This window comes from Bufo bufo, chromosome 6 (assembly GCF_905171765.1).
Source record: "Bufo bufo chromosome 6, aBufBuf1.1, whole genome shotgun sequence".
In the NCBI taxonomy this organism is placed as follows: Eukaryota; Metazoa; Chordata; class Amphibia; order Anura; family Bufonidae; genus Bufo; species Bufo bufo.
Window position 1 is genome coordinate 384130262 of NC_053394.1, and position 15319 is coordinate 384145580.

General features: G+C 47.6%; 1 protein-coding gene and 1 long non-coding RNA gene across 2 annotated transcripts in view; both read left to right on the forward strand.

Annotated features, from left to right (window-relative positions):
- The window catches only part of LOC121005749 (gastrula zinc finger protein XlCGF17.1-like), a 170462-nt gene that overhangs the window by 118367 nt on the left and 36776 nt on the right, over positions 1 to 15319 (forward strand). The gene's annotated exons all lie outside the window — the stretch shown is intronic.
- LOC121003557 lies at positions 7925 to 9659 on the forward strand. The gene is made up of 3 exons (XR_005779497.1): positions 7925 to 7982; positions 9375 to 9524; positions 9608 to 9659. It is a non-coding gene; the product is annotated as an uncharacterized LOC121003557 (long non-coding RNA).

The following is a 15319-nucleotide window of genomic DNA, read 5'->3' on the forward strand; positions in this document are numbered from 1 at the left end:
GAGGCCTTCTATACCTGAGATTATGGGTCTGCCAGGGGGGTTGGTTTTATTTTTATGAATCTTGGGTAAGTAATAGAATATGGGTATTCTGGGGGTTTGGTTATTGATAAAAATTACCTCCAGACGTGGGGGACCGCGATGGGGACCAGATTCGCACCGAGTTTTGCAAATCTATACATGGGCAGATGGGAGGAGCTCACCATCTTCCCCCATGGCGAGCTCGGTGCGGGTCTGGTCCTCTGGAAGCGATTTATTGATGATATGGTTTTTATCTGGCAAGGGGACACCATATCCCTTGACAGCTTTTTAACTAATTTAAATAAAAATGATTTTTATCTGCAATTCACCCCATCTTATGATAAAGTACAGATTAACTTTCTTGACCTGAGTATATTTATTGAGAATGGAAAATGACACACCAAAACATATCATAAACCCACAGATACTAATGGATTTATTCCCCTGGACAGTTGTCACTTACCTATATGGCTAAACAACATCCCTTGTAGCCAACACATACGAGCACGTAGAAATTGCACCACTAACATTAACTATCAAGAAGAGGCTGAAATGCTAAACGCTAAATTCACAGAAAAAGGTTACAAACTAGAAAGACTTATTCCTATTATCAGAGCTGTAGAAGACTTGGACCGAAATACCCTATTAGAGGACAAAAGGAGACAGAAATGACCCTGATGAAATCAAAATCCCCATTATCACAACATACAGTGTAGGGGTTAACAACTTCAAAAGAATCATATACAGTGGGGGAAATAATTATTTGACCCCTCACTGATTTTGTAAGTTTGTCCAATGACAAAGAAATGAAAAGTCTCAGAACAGTATCATTTCAATGGTAGGTTTATTGTAACAGTGGCAGATAGCACATCAAAAGGAAAATCGAAAAAATAACTTTAAATAAAAGATAGCAACTGATTTGCATTTCATTGAGTGAAATAAGTATTTGAACCCCTACCAACCATTAAGAGTTCTGGCTCCCACAGAGTGGTTAGACACTTCTACTCAATTAGTCACCCTCATTAAGGACACCTGTCTTAACTAGTCACCTGTATAAAAGACACCTGTCCACAGAATCAATCAATCAAGCAGACTCCAAACTCTCCAACATGGGAAAGACCAAAGAGCTGTCCAAGGATGTCAGAGACAAAATTGTAGACCTGCACAAGGCTGGAATGGGCTACAAAACCATTAGCAAGAAGCTGGGAGAGAAGGTGACAACTGTTGGTGCGATTGTTCGAAAATGGAAGGAGCACAAAATGACCATCAATCGACCTCGCTCTGGGGCTCCACGCAAGATCTCACCTCGTGGGGTGTCAATGGTTCTGAGAAAGGTGAAAAAGCATCCTAGAACTACACGGGAGGAGTTAGGTAATGACCTCAAATTAGCAGGGACCACAGTCACCAAGAAAACCATTGGAAACACATTACACCGCAATGGATTAAAATCCTGCAGGGCTCGCAAGGTCCCCCTGCTCAGGAAGGCACATGTGCAGGCCCGTCTGAAGTTTGCCAATGAACACCTGAATGATTCAGAGAGTGACTGGGAGAAGGTGCTGTGGTCTGATGAGACCAAAATAGAGCTCTTTGGCATTAACTCAACTCGCTGTGTTTGGAGGAAGAAAAATGCTGCCTATGACCCCCAAAACACCGTCCCCACCGTCAAGCATGGGGGTGGAAACATTTTGCTTTGGGGGTGTTTTTCTGCTAAGGGCACAGGACAACTTATTCGCATAAACGGGAAAATGGACGGAGCCATGTATCGTGAAATCCTGAGCGACAACCTCCTTCCCTCTGCCAGGAAACTGAAAATGGGTCGTGGATGGGTGTTCCAGCACGACAATGACCCAAAACATACAGCAAAGGCAACAAAGGAGTGGCTCAAGAAGAAGCACATTAAGGTCATGGAGTGGCCTAGTCAGTCTCCGGACCTTAATCCAATCGAAAACCTATGGAGGGAGCTCAAGCTCAGAGTTGCACAGAGACAGCCTCGAAACCTTAGGGATTTAGAGATGATCTGCAAAGAGGAGTGGACCAACATTCCTCCTAAAATGTGCGCAAACTTGGTCATCAATTACAAGAAACGTTTGACCTCTGTGCTTGCAAACAAGGGTTTTTCCACCAAGTATTAAGTCTTTTTTTGTTAGAGGGTTCAAATACTTATTTCACTCAATGAAATGCAAATCAGTTGCCATCTTTTATTTAAAGTTATTTTTTCGATTTTCCTTTTGATGTGCTATCTGCCACTGTTACAATAAACCTACCATTGAAATTATACTGTTCTGAGACTTTTCATTTCTTTGTCATTGGACAAACTTACAAAATCAGTGAGGGGTCAAATAATTATTTCCCCCACTGTACAAATACTGGGAGATTTTAAAATACGACAAGATTATTGGTAATAAGATCCCCAATAACCCCACATTTATCTTCAAAAAAGCTCCAAACCTGGCCAACCTGGTGGCCCCCTCCGTTAAGAAAGATACAGTGAACCCGAAAATATGTGCCAAAAAGGGCATTTACCCCTCTAGACTGTGCACCAACTGCAAAACCCTGAGGCACCAGGTTAAACCCACACCCCAAATAGACACCCCACAAGGCAAACACACAATAAAAGACTACATCACCTGTCACACCAAAGGAGTCATCTACTATAGTAAGTGCCCATGTGGTAAAATGTATGTGGGGCGAACCAAAAGAGAACATATTAATAACCTCAATAAGAAATCGGAGAACCATCCACGGTCACGCCACTACACGGAATGTCACCAGGGAAAATTCTTAGGATCCAATTTTGGGGGCATAGAAAGAGTCGAGCAAGATAAGAGGGGAGGCGACTATCAAAGCCATGTCCAGAACCGAGAGCAAATGGATTTTTAGATGTAACAGTTTAGCCCCAAACGGACTAAACCAGGAAATAGAACTGTTCGCATTTCAGTAACAAACAAACCCCAAAAAAATACAGAAAAATATAAAACTATAAAACTATATATTTGTGGTGCTTTATGGATATTCATACCATCAAAAGAAACTGTAGCCGTCACTCTCTAGTATAATTTACTCCCAAATATTGCATTAACAAACAAATAGGTGAACATCTGAAAAAATCCATGGGGAAATAAATGGCATTTGGCATGTCCACTACAGACCGATAGACCGGCACCTCCTTCACTCCAAGACCGGTGTTTGGCCGTTGCCATGGGAAACCGGATGAGCCATTTAAACCTCCAATGCACAACCAGCAGACTAACCCTGAGGAAGGAGCCCGATAGGCTCTGAAACGCGTAGGTAACAGTCTTTTGTCCTATGGAGGCCCCTGTACTCGTATCGGTGACGTCACCGCAAGCGGTTTCCCGGGTAACAGACCAAGCTCCCTCGCGCCGCGCGTGCTTCCGGCCGGGGCCGCGCTGCTGCTGGCAGGTGAGCAAGAAGGACGCCGCGATTTGAAAGGACAACAGCATCAACAAGAGAAACTCAGAAACGGCATAGCAGAACATTAATCAGGGGAACATTTTGGAGGAAAGACAAGGTACCAACGGCATTAGTAATATCAGTATTAATATTTTTACTCTCACCGTTCAACTTCCAGTGCAAATACTTATATATTATATTTTATTTGCTTCTTGTTACCCTCACCAACTGACTATATGCTCCGATCCCCATATTTATCCTTCTTTATTTATTTTGGCATAACCTATTCTTGTCTCTAACCACCCAGTTATTCAGGCTGGCACTAAGTGACAGTGCCAACTTAAAGGACTAGCTGTTTCTGATTGTGTATACCAGCGCTTATGTCCCATATCCCCTACGGGTGATATATCTATTTCGTATATACTTACCTAAGGAGAACAATAGCTCCTTTCTAGACATTAAGCAGCAGGATCTTCTTATATAGGTAGATTTACACATATCTATACAATAGGAGCGCAGGGGGGTCTCTTTCCAATTTATTGAACTGAAATGTATATGATGTGGAGCATCACCCTCTGTATGTTGGCAGTGTGAGATCAGTGGCTGAATTAATTTAACACTGTGGATGTCACTGTTATGGGGGGCGCTGTGGATGTCACTGTTATGGGGGGCGCTGTGGATGTCACTGTTATGGGGGGCGCTGTGGATGTCACTGTTATGGGGGGCGCTGTGGATGTCACTGTTATGGGGGGCGCTGTGGATGTCACTGTTATGGGGGGCGCTGTGGATGTCACTGTTATGGGGGGCGCTGTGGATGTCACTGTTATGGGGGGCGCTGTGGATGTCACTGTTATGGGGGGCGCTGTGGATGTCACTGTTATGGGGGGCGCTGTGGATGTCACTGTTATGGGGGGCGCTGTGGATGTCACTGTTATGGGGGGCGCTGTGGATGTCACTGTTATGGGGGGCGCTGTGGAGGACACTGTTATGGGGGGCGCTGTGGATGTCACTGTTATGGGGGGCGCTGTGGATGTCACTGTTATGGGGGGCGCTGTGGATGTCACTGTTATGGGGGGCGCTGTGGATGTCACTGTTATGGGGGGCGCTGTGGATGTCACTGTTATGGGGGGCGCTGTGGAGGACACTGTTATGGGGGGCGCTGTGGAGGACACTGTTATGGGGGGCGCTGTGGAGGACACTGTTATGGGGGGCGCTGTGGAGGACACTGTTATGGGGGGCCCTGTGGATGTCACTGTTATGGGGGGCGCTGTGGATGTCACTGTTATGGGGGGCGCTGTGGATGTCACTGTTATGGGGGGCGCTGTGGATGTCACTGTTATGGGGGGCGCTGTGGATGTCACTGTTATGGGGGGCGCTGTGGATGTCACTGTTATGGGGGGCGCTGTGGATGTCACTGTTATGGGGGGCGCTGTGGATGTCACTGTTATGGGGGGCGCTGTGGATGTCACTGTTATGGGGGGCCCTGTGGAGGACACTGTTATGGGGGGCGCTGTGGAGGACACTGTTATGGGGGGCCCTGTGGAGGACACTGTTATGGGGGGCCCTGTGGAGGACACTGTTATGGGGGGCCCTGTGGAGGACACTGTTATGGGGGGCCCTGTGGAGGACACTGTTATGGGGGGCCCTGTGGAGGACACTGTTATGGGGGGCCCTGTGGATGTCACTGTTATGGGGGGCCCTGTGGATGTCACTGTTATGGGGGGCCCTGTGGATGTCACTGTTATGGGGGGCCCTGTGGATGTCACTGTTATGGGGGTCTCTGTGGATGACACTGTTATGGAGGGGGGGGGGGGGGCGGTGTGAAGCCGGTAATTCTGCTCGTAGATGATAAATATGATATAACGGCTACAAAAAGATATGAATAAATATAGAATTACTAATAACGGAGAAGAAGTGCGCAGGTCTCCAGTGTGAGGCGTTGACAAGACAGAAATCATAGAACGGCGAAAGGAAATTCACAAGTAAAGTGACTGAAATAAACAATAGTAAAATCACCAACCGATATGACAGACATCTGTAGGGGATGTGTCCTCCCCGACGCGCGTTTCAGCTGCTGCCTTTATCTTGGGGTTGGCGCTGCTGTGTGTGAGAAGCCTTTTATATCAGTGTATAATATAATACTCGCCACTTATTTATGTGGCGCATGCGCGTACAGGAAGGAAGGAAACCCTGTCCCCGGCGACAAGAGGACACGCAGGAAGCAGGCAGACGAGCGGGACAGGAAGCGGTGGTCTCGTGCTCACCACGCCAGCACAGGGGAGGAGGAGCCAAGCAGAGTGCAGCGCATTCGCACATGATGAGGAGTATTAATGCTCCATATTGGAGAAAGGCAGAATGACCCGGGGAAATGGAGAGATTCTGGAATTCTTTGGATTTCTTCATTCAATCCCTCCGGTGTCAGAGTCCGCATCCTGACCCTCCAGAAGTCTTCTCCACCGATCAGCCGTGCAGACCCATCTCTACACCATGTATCAAACCGCCATCTTTATTATGTGTGATGGTGAAATGACGGACAAACTGCGGTTAGATTTCCCTGCATTAACCCCTTCAGAAAAAATGTTGAAAAATTCACAGTTTTCAAAATGGTAATTCCTCTGCTTTTCCGGCAGATAGTGATACCTCGTAAACTAGTTATTACTTTACATCCCCCATATGTCTAGTTTTTGTTCCTCCTTCTGTAAATGTCATTTTATTTTTTAGAACAGGCTTAGAAGTTTAGAAACATTTCTTATAATTTTTACGCAAATTTCCCAAACCTGCTGTTTAAAGGGGTTCTCCGGGCTTTTATTATTGATGATCTATCCTCAAGATAGGTCATCAGTATCAGATTGGTGGGGATTCGACATCCGGCACCCCCACAGGTCAGCTGTATGAGGAGAAGGCGCGCGCCGTCTCCTATCCTGCTCGCCGCTGCCATGTCTATGGCAAGTCGGAAGAGAGACGGCAGGCACGCACAGCGTGTACCTTCTCTTCATACAGCTGATCAAGCGGGGGAGCCGGGTGCCGGACCCTCCCTCCCCCGATCTGATATTGATGACCTCCGCTCACCTATGATCTCGATGCGTGCTGGATCCTATAGTTCTCTCGTGTGCCGGCACACTTACTTGCGCGTGTGTAGTAGGGATACGGGAACGCCGACTTCTGCTGTTTCAGTGTCCGGAATGGTATGAAGGATACGTTTATTCCTCTCAATAGGTTGGTGCCGCAGTTGCTCTCGATGGATTAATACCGCAGTTACACAAGACGCATTTCCAAACTGTACGTTTTCTTCCTCAGTGGTTGCAATAGTATAAAAATGAGGGACCAATCGCTCCTTATCCGGAGCTGTGCTGATATCAGAACCTGGGCCGGACCGTGTCAGGCTGTTTTTGTAGTATTCTAGTCATTCACAATGCACACCCTGCGGTTTCTTCAGTTGTTCTATAAACCAACAAATGAAACCTACAAATGATCTAGATTATAAAATCCAATATATATAAAATACTAAACATCCAAGTTGATCAACAAGTCATAAAACTGGGAATAAAAAAATATAGAATAAAATAGACACATGTAGTGTAAAAGGGCTAATGTGGTCTTCATTCCGGGATGTTAGTTCGCTCTGCAGGTCTGTCTTCATTTTATTCTATATATTTTTTTTATTCCCAGTTTTATGACTTGTTGATCAACTTATGTTTAGTATTTTATATATATTGGATTTTATGACATATCATGAAACTGCCTTGACCTCACACACGTTTCGATCCATATAAAAAGAGAGAACACAACATCTACACTTTATTATCTCCTCCGATGTCTCCTCTTATCTCCAGTTATTGTATTTTACATGAGATTTTGTAGGATTTTCCATTGTCTCATCTTCTATCCATTCAGGTTCCTACAATATAGGATCCGCTCAGTGGAGATCTTCTATATAAGATCCTTCTCCTGATTGACCCGACAAGAATTGACAGGGACAAGATGGCGGAGAGGATAATAAATCTCACCCTAGAGATCCTCTTCCGGCTTACTGGAGAGGTGAGAGATTCTGATGATGTCACATTACATCATCTTATCTATGTTACTAACAGATGGACATGACTGGAGAGGTGAGGGACTCTGGAGATGTATGGAGTGATATTTATTACTGTGTCTCTCCATAACCAGGACTACACAGTAGTGAAGAAGACCTCTAGTGAGCGCTGTCAGGACCCTGTGTCTGAAGGATGGGGAAGAACCCTGAGCCCAATCATGGGGCCTCCACCTCACCCCCTGATACATGAGGAAATCAATAGAGAGAAGATCCTAGAACTCGCCAACAAGATGATTGAGCTGCTGACTGGAGAGGTGACACTGCTGGGAATGCTGGGACATTATACAGGAACGCTATGAAGGGATCTGGGTGATGACTGTATCATTGTGTTGTCAGGTTCCTATAAGGTGTCAGGATGTCACCATCTATTTCTCCATGGAGGAGTGGGAGTATTTAGAAGAACACAAAGATCTGTACAAGGACATCATGATGGAGGATCACCGACCCCTCACATCACCAGGTAATAGACATGACTAAATACACACGTCCTCTCATTATCTGTATGTAAGGGATGAATTCAGTCACTGGATGTGTTTCCTACTGTTGGAAATTGGCCACAACAACACAAAACTTCTTGAAGCAACTTCTTCTTCAGAAGATTCTTTTGTTTAAGCCTCATTCACACATCAGTGTTTTGTCAGTGATTTCCATCAGTGATTGTGAGCCAGAACCAGGATTTCAGCCTCCACAGGCATAAGGTATAGGGGAAAATCTGTACCTGTTCTGTGTTTAGTCTCTCACCTGGTTTTGGTTTAAAATCTCTGATGGAAATCTGAAGAGCAGCAAGACATCATTGAAGTTGATGTAAAATGTAGGCAGATTATGGCATAAGAGGTAAATGGAAGTGAATTACAGCCGTGGTAAAAGACAGCGCTCTGTTATAAGTCCTGGACACCGTCCTTTATACCTCAGAGAACAAAGGAATAATTAATATTTTATTCCAGTTTTCCGCAGTGTGTCGCTGTACGTAGACTTCCGTTTTTTACACACAGATTCCATCATTCCATCATTATCATACGTAACCATAGATCTACACAAGTTACACCGACAACAACTGCTAATTGGATAAAAGTTCCTTATTACGATCTCTTGTTGCATAAATAATTTGTTCCTGGGGCCTTCCATTAATCCTCTCCAATTCAAGTACCAATCTCCATTGTTCTTTCCAAAGAGCCCCATGGTCCATAAAGCCAGGATCGGCTCTTTCATTTATCACCGGTCCAACACCGAGGATCGATCCTGATCATAAACATGCAAATGGTTAGTTTTAATAGACAAATACATTTATCTTGGCCAAGGCTTCCACTTCTAGTGCAAATATTATCTACTTTCTAAAGGTCACCATTCCATCATAACATCTTTAATCGATTACTTAAAGGCCTCTATTTTCTCAGCAAAAGTACTTAATACTAAAAGTACTCAGTATTCACTTCAAAATGGTGATTAACTCTTTAGCTAAGCTCCTTTTTGAGGTGTAAACACAAGGGGGTCCTCTACTATTCTGAAATAAGCCTAAATTAGACATATTTCAGGCGCAGATGTCGGTGCAATGGGGGCGGCAGGTCTACAATTGTCGACGTGGAGTGGGTGGGGAAGGGAACGGGCCGGCAGGCCTGTCTGATTTACCATTTTCTACAAATGTTTCAGGTCTAGAAAAAGGTCTAAATGTAAGATAACTTGAAAGCCGTCTTACATTTAGAACTGGTGCTGGAAGCCCTGAAGTTATGGAGAGGCCTGGGCTTTATTAAGACCTGCGCCTAAAACACAGGTCTTAATAAATGTGCCTTAAGATGTATACCTAAGACAACATGGCTGACCATCCAATCTAATCCTGATTCTGCAACACCTACAGTTAAGGAAGAGAGAACAACACCTGAGAGATGTCCCAGTCCTCTTCTTCCACAGGATAATTCAGAAGAACATCACTATGTCCCACAGAATGATCAGGTAGATGGATATAAGGGCATCATGATGGAGGATCACCGGCCCCTCACATCACCAGGTAATAGACATGACTAAATACACACGTCCTCTCATTATCTGTATGTAAGGAATGAATTCAGTCACTAGATGTGTTTCCTACAGTAAAGGAAGAGATAAGAACACCGGAGAGATGTCCCAGTCCTCTTCTACAGGATGGTTCAGAAGGACATCACAATGTCCCACAGGATGATCAGGTAGATGGATATAAGGGCATCATGATGGAGGATCACTGGCCCCTCATATCACCAGGTAATAGACATGACTAAATACACACGTCCTCTCATTATCTGTATGTAAGGAATGAATTCAGTCACTAGATCTGTTTCCTACAGTAAAGGAAGAGATAAGAACACCGGAGAGATGTCCCAGTCCTCTTCTACAGGATGGTTCAGAAGAACATCACAATGTCCCACAGGATGATCAGGTAGATGGAGATAAGGTCTCATAAAATATTCCCTATGATCTGTAGAAGGCTGTGAAGATCTTGTCTTCAGTCTTGTTTTATCCACCAGTATTATATGATTTATCCTTGTATAATGAGAAAGATGGAGATGGCAGTATTAGAGCTGACCATAGACATTACATGTTGTCTGGATCTTCTCACTATTTTCTGCCTGTATAGACTTTTAAAATGGCCTCCTCTGTCAACTGCTGCAGATCTTTTGTGGTTGCACAAGAGTGGCACAACAGTTTTCTGAGAGGTCTTAGGCGGGGACCATGCAATACTACAAATGGTCAACCTAAGTTGTGCTTGGATTGTCAGCTTGAACATGAACATCAGGAGATGCATCATTATCTTCAAAGGTTTTGTAGTCTAGGCTGCAGTCTCCTGGTGTCTCCTTACTGTCAGAATGGCAGTACCAAGATGATACCACGGATTCTATTCTAGCACATGTAGATGCAAGTCTTCCTTCTTACTTGCATAGAGTATGATATAATATTCAGGGGCGTAGCTAAAGGCTCATGTGCCCTGGTGCAAGAGTTCAGCTTGGACCCCCCCCCCCCCTTCCCTCAGTGCTTCGTGGCCAGGGGCAGGGAAGCACATAGCCTTTGTGCTGCCTGAGGTGAGAATTTAAACTGCATCCCCTGCCCCTTGCCAAATTCTTGACCTTACCCCTTTCCTCCAGCCAGAGATGTAACTTGACCTGTATGAACTTTCTATAGTATCGGTGTCTTCGTATGTAGCACAAGGGTCTTTGGGCCCCCTCAGGCTCCTAGGCCCAGTAGCGACTGCACCCCTTAGGCCCCTTTCACACGGGCGAGTATTCCGCGCGGATGCGATGCGTGAGGTGAACGCATTGCACCCGCACTGAATACCGACCCATTCATTTCTATGGGGCTGTTCACATGAGCGGTGATTTTCACGCATCACTTGTGCGTTGCGTGAAAATCGCAGCATGCTCTATATTCTGCGTTTTTCACGCAACGCAGGCCCCATAGAAGTGAACGGGGCTGCGTGAAAATCGCAAGCATCCGCAAGCAAGTGCGGATGCGGTGCGATTTTCACGCACGGTTGCTAGGAGACGATCGGGATGGAGACCCGATCATTATTATTTCCCCTTATAACATGGTTATAAGGGAAAATAATAGCATTCTGAATACAGAATGCATAGTAAAACAGCGCTGGAGGGGTTAAAAAATAATTTAACTCACCTTAGTCCACTTGATCGCGGCCCGGCATCTCCTTCTGTCTCCTTTGCTGAACAGGACCTCTGGTGAGCATTAATTAGAGGTAAAGGACCTTTGGTGACGTCACTCCGGTCATCACATGATCTTTTACCATGGTGATGGATCATGTGATGACCGGAGTGACGTCACCAAAGGTCCTTTACCTGTAATTAATGCTCACCACAGGTCCTGTTCAGCAAAGGAGACAGAAGGAGATGCCGGGCTACGCGATCAAGTGGATTAAGGTGAGTTAAATGATTATTATTATTTTTTTTTTAACCCCTCCAGCGCTAGTTTACTATGCAGTCTGTATTCAGAATGCTATTATTTTCCCTTATAACTATGTTATAAGGGGAAATAATACAATCTACAGAACACCGATCCCAAGCCCGAACTTCTGTGAAGAAGTTCGAACTTGGGTACCAAACATGCACGATTTTTCTCACGCGAGTGCAAAACGCGGAAAAATCGCAGGTGTTCCCGCAACGCACCTGCACCTTTTCCCGCAACGCCCGTGTGAACCCAGCCTTACAGCAGGGGTGGGGAACCTTTTTGCTGCCGAGGGCCATTTGGATATTTGTAACATAGTTCGGGGGGCCATACAAAATTCTCAACTTAAAAATTTGACGGCTATATTTGGTCAAAGGAGTATGGAAAATGAAGGCGCAGCACACTAGCGTTAGGGTGCAAAATCAGGACGATGCGAACCGGCACCAGGGTCCAATTCAATGGAGAAAAATACAAAAAGCCAGCAGCGACCCAGTATGATCAAAAAATAAACGTGGTTTATTCATCCAGTGTCAAATAGCAGCGACGTTTCAACCGCTTGTTGCGGTCTTTCTCAAGCTATACAGACATGTGTTACAACAGTGATATATAAAGGTGTGGCAATTCATTACATTAAATCATCCAATTAAGATAAAAATAATGACAATTCATAAAAAATCCATCAATTAAATGAGTTCATATCAACCAGCAACAATGTGCAATTATGTCTAGTACAAATAAAGTGACAGTGCCTAGTGCAAAAATACATTTCTCGCTTATATCATTGGGGGACACAGATCATGGGTTTAGCTGCTTTCTGCCACTAGGAGGCGACACTAGGCTAAAAACTGTTAGCTCCTCCCCCGCCAGCTATACCCCCTCCGGCCAGGCGAGAGCCTACAGTTTTTAGCTTAGTGTCGTAGGAGGCACTAAGCTATTTTTTTATTTTTCTTCTCTTTTAGGTTGGGGGTCCAGGGCTATTAAGAGCTCTGCATCCCCGGGATTATTTTTATCTTGTGCCAGGGACTGAAGAGGTGGCACCGCTGGTACATATCAGATGGGCGAAGAACACAGATGAAGGCAGGCAAGTATGCCTGTCTGTGTTTTCTGTGTATCGGGGCTGGACTCTCTCTATTTGCGATCTGGGACAGCTCGGGTACCTGACGATCCTCTGCAGGGCACATCGGTACGGGGGGTTAACTACTCTGCGGCGGCTTCCTCTCTCCACCCAGCGTCTTGTCGGAGGCGGCACTACACTGCCGCCGTCTTCTTTCCCCCCTTCTCTTGTTCTGGCCGGGAGACATCTCCCGTTCACAGGAACGGCGCTTGATCATGCCGGCCGGTACCCCTTCACTTCCGGATCCCGCCAGCGCGGTAGCACGGCAGCAGGGGGAAGGGAGCTTCGCGCGTCTTTATCATTCCGCTGGGCGGATCGAGGGGCGGAGCCTAATTTTCCCATCACAATTTCCCTCCTGCCTGCTTCAGCCGGATGTAATCGCTCCTGAGAGGAACGTCGCTCGCCGGAGACTGACGCCCCATGCTCCTGGGGACACATTCAGCAAGGGTATTGCTCCACTCTGGTAGGACCAGCGCTGCTACCCCCCCTCTGTACCCTCTCTGGCCCCTGGCTCAGGTCATGTCGGACCCAGCGGATCCCGCGCTCCAAGTCCTTGGCAGGGCTACCCATTATGCCTGCACCTCATGCAACGTGAAGTTTCCTAGGGGCCAGGCGAACCCCCTCTGTGCTTCATGCCAGACCACCCAGAGCGTGCCACCTCAGTCGCAGTCCACTGATGTGTACCCTTCTGCTGCAATTATGGAACTGGAATGGGCCAAATCCCTGTCCCGGGCGGTGACTGACCTATCTAAGATCTCCCAATCCACCCTTTCCTTAATGGGTCACTTGGTGGAGACGTCGTCGCCTGCGCAACCTGCTATCTCCCAGGGCGCATCATCCAGGAGCAGACATCCCAGCAAGCGTCCCAGGCAGGAACGCCTCTCTTCCTCGGATGCATCGCCTTCTGCTCCTCCCCCCGGTTCGCTGTCCAGGGCGTCCTCGTTGGTTGGGGACCCTTCGTCCGGAGGAGAACTCGCCGAGTCGGACACGGATCTGGATCCGGACAACTCGTCCCAGATGGCCGCCTTAGTGGACAGTCTAGTCTCGGCAATCCGGGACACTTTTCAACTTCAAGAGAAGGGCCCCTCTTCCAGTCACCAGGGAGTTTCTTTCCTGCGTAACAAGCAGACTCCCAAGTCGTTCCCGATACATGACGACTTTTCCGTTCTCACCGCTAAAGCGTGGGAACAGCCAGGTTCACGTTTCCTGATCCCCAAGCAGCTGGATCTTCTTTATCCGTTCCCCCCGGATTGGGTGAGTAAGTGGTTTTCCCCTCCAAAGGTGGACCCGCCTGGCTAAAAATACCGCTATTCCGGTCGTGGACGGCTCCTCTCTGCAGGACCCGGTGGACCGTCGGGTCGAATCGCTGGCGAAGTCGTTTTTTTATGCCACCGGTTCAGCACTCCGTTCCATTTTCGCTTCTGTGTGGGTGGCTAAGGCGGTTTCTGAATGGGCCCTGCGCTTGCATCAGGATTTAGACTCGGACCTTTCCCACACAGAACTCCAGGCTCTGGCGGCCCAGATATCCCAGGCGGGGAAGTACCTTTGCGAGGCGGCTCTGGACGCGGGCTCCATGGTCGCGTGGTCCTCCGCTTTTGCCCTCTCCATTCGGCGGGAACTCTGGTTGAAGGCCTGGCAGGCCGATTCTTCCTCCAAGCATTCCCTTCTCTACCTTTCTTTCGCTGGGTCTCGTCTTTTTGGGCCCAAACTTGACGAGATAATTTCTGAGGCCACGGGTGGCAAAAGCGCCCATCTTCCGCAGCCCAAACCCAAGCGTTCTTTCCAACCACGTCCTTCCGCACCTCGCCAGTCCTTTTGCTGCTCCACGGGTACCCGCCCGGCGGCTTCCTCGACCGCGAGGCAGCCCCCCCAGGAACAACGGCGGAAGCCTTCAGTCAAGCCCCAGCCCGCCTGGCGTTCTGGAGCGCAGCCTCAGCGCTCTTCCTCTGACAAGCAATCCCCTGCATGAAGGTGCGCCCCAACCTTCCTGGGTGGGGGGTCGGCTCCTTTATTTTCAGGAGGTTTGGCAGGCCCACATCTCAGACGCCTGGGCGCTCGAGGTGGTCACTTCGGGCTACAAGTTGGAGCTCAAATCCATGCCTCCAAACAGTTTTTTTCTGTCCTGTCCCCCCAGGGAGCAGTCTCGTGCGGGGGCCTTCTTTCAAGCGGTTCAAGATCTGCTGGTCAGGGGAGTGATCTCCCCCGTTACGGCGAAGAAGCTGTTTTCCGGTTTTTACTCCAACCTCTTCATGGTGCCCAAGAAGGAGGGAGCGGTCCACCCGGTGTTGGACCTCAAGAGGTTAAACCGTTACCTTCGAGTGCGCCGTTTTCGCATGGAGTCTATTCGCTCCATGATAGCTTCCTTGGCGCAAGGGGAATGGTTAAGTTCCGTGGATATCCAGGACGCTTACCTGCACGTCCCCATCGCGATCGCCCACCAGCGTTTTTTGCGCTTTGCGATCCACTCGGACCACTACCAGTTCGTCGCCCTGCCATTCGGTCTGGCGACTGCGCCGAGGGTGTTCACCAAGGTGCTTGCTCCGCTTATGGGTCTTCTTTGCTCCAGGGGCATCACCTTGATTCCGTACCTGGACGACATTCTCATTAAAGCGTCGTCGTTCTGGCAGTGCAAAGAGAGTCTGCAGATCATCTTGGACACCCTCGCCCGCTTTGGATGGCTAATGAACCTTCGAAAAGCCTCCCTGGTCCCGTCCACTCGCATTCGGTTCCGCGGTATGCTGCTGGACAGCTCGGGTGCGTCT